At 50.9% G+C, this 2114-nt stretch overlaps 1 pseudogene; it reads left to right on the forward strand.

Moving 5' to 3' along the window:
* Positions 1-435: 435 nt before the first annotated feature.
* On the forward strand, positions 436-1484 carry LOC101012281 (annotated as a pseudogene).
* The last annotated feature ends 630 nt before the right edge of the window (positions 1485-2114 follow it).

The raw sequence follows: 2114 nt of genomic DNA on the forward strand, positions 1-2114 counted from the left end.
GAGAAATGGAGGCTACTGCTAGTCTCACCTACATTCTGGATTCAGTTTCAGGACCTTTCCTCCAGTGATAAATATGCAGTGCCTTAGGGGAACCTCAGCCAAATCAATAAACTTCAACTGGCAACAAAAGTGTGCATGTGAGGTGACTGCACTTTTTTTTCCTCCTGCCAAACCAGAATTAGCCGGTATAGGAATGAACGAGCAGGAAGATTGGAAATTGCTCCGATTGGAAGGAAACCCAGGTTAGGTTTGGGCGCCTCCAAACGCTCCCTTTTTAAAACCACCTGGAGTGAGGCGTCGAACTTTCAGCTCCACCAAACTCTCACCTGGCCTGGCAGCGAGCGGCAGAAGAGCACGGGAGCCCCTCACCCAGCGCACCGAGCCCGCTGGAGAGCTGAGCCGCAGGCACCCGCATCTCCAGGATGATGGGCGACATTGCAACAAATCTCCACACCTAGCAGCTCAGGGGGCTCCAAGCAGAGAAGCAAGTTTGAGGATCTGGGCGTGGAGCCGAGTGAGTCTGCAGCCCAGCGAGCCTCGGGCTGCCCTTTCATCAGCTTGTTCATTAACAGCTGTGGGTGCCTCCGGACTGCAATCATTGGAGGGCTCGTCAACTCCCTCGGCTGGGTGTTGAGTGCCTACGCTGCAAACGTGCATTATCTCTTCATTACTTTTGGCGCGGCAGCTGGCCTGGGCAGCGGGATGGCCTATCTGTCAGCGGTGGTCATGGTGGGCAGGTATTTCCAGAAGAGAGGGGCCCTCGCCCAGGGCCTCAGCACTAAGGGGACCGGATTCGGTATGTTCCTAATGACTGTGCTACTGAAGTACTTGTGCGCAGAGTACGGCTGGAGGAATGCCATGCTGATCCAAGGCGCGGTTTCCTTAACCCTGTGTTTGTGGGACCCTCATGAGGCCCTTCCCTCCTGGGAAAAACCCAAACGACCCAGGAGAGAAAGATCTGCGCATCCTGCCTGCGCACTCCACGGAATATGTGATGTCAAATGGACAGCAGGGAAGAACAGAAGAGAAGGACGATGGGTCTGGGAACGAGGAGACCCTCTATGACCTACAAGCCCAGGAGTGCCCCATCAGGCCGGATCATGGGCTCTCTCCGGTTCTGAAGAATGTCAGCTGGCTCACCATGAGAGAGTCAAGAAGGGCTCTGAGGATTGGTACTCAGGCTATTTTGGGACAGCCTCTCTGTTTACAAATCGAATGTTTGTAGCCTTTATTTTCTGGGCTTCGTTTGCATACAGCAGCTTCGTCATCTCCTTTATTCATCTCCCAGAAATCGTCAGTTTGTGTAACTTATTGGAGCAAACGACGTTTTCCCTCTGACTTCAATTATAGCAGTAGTGCACATTTTTGGAAAAGTGATCCTGGGCGTCATAGCTGACTTACCTTGCATCAGTGTTTGGAATGTCTTCCTGTTGGCCAACTTCCGTCTTGTCCTCAGTATTTTTGTTTTGTTTTGTTGTTTTTGATTTTTTTTTTTTTTTGGGGGGGGGGGGCGGAGTCTCGTGCTGTCGCCCAGGCTGCCGTGCAGTGGCACGATCTCGGCTCACTGTAAGCTCTGACTCCGGGTTCACGCTATTCTCCCACCTCAGCCTCCTGAGTAGCTGGGACTACAGGCGCCCGCCACCTCATCCAGCTAATTTTGTTTTTGTATGTTTAGTAGAGACGGGGTTTCACCATGTTAGCCAGGATGGTCTTGATCTGATCTTGTGATCCGCTCGCCTCGTCTTCCCAAAGTGCTGGGATTACAGGTGTGAGCCACCGCAGCCGGCCTCCTCAGTATTCTTAATTCTGCTATTCGTGCACACTTATGCTGGCCTGGTGGTCATCTGTGCACTGATAGGGTTTTCCAGCAGTTATTTCTCTCTAATGCCCATAGTGGCTGAAGACTTGGTTGGCATTGAACATTTAGCAAATTCCTACGGCATCATCATCTGTGCTAATGGCATCTCTGCGTTGTTGGGACCACCTTTTGCAGGTAAAGTTTCAGAGGTTTTAAGAGCTCAGAGTGCATATAGATACGGTGTGTTATGTTAAAAATCCAAGATAAAGAAGCAGGTTTCAAAAAAAAAAAAAAAAAAAAGATCCTGAAGTGTATC

Source organism: Papio anubis, chromosome 8 (genome assembly GCF_008728515.1).
Source record: "Papio anubis isolate 15944 chromosome 8, Panubis1.0, whole genome shotgun sequence".
Lineage (NCBI taxonomy): Eukaryota > Metazoa > Chordata > Mammalia > Primates > Cercopithecidae > Papio > Papio anubis.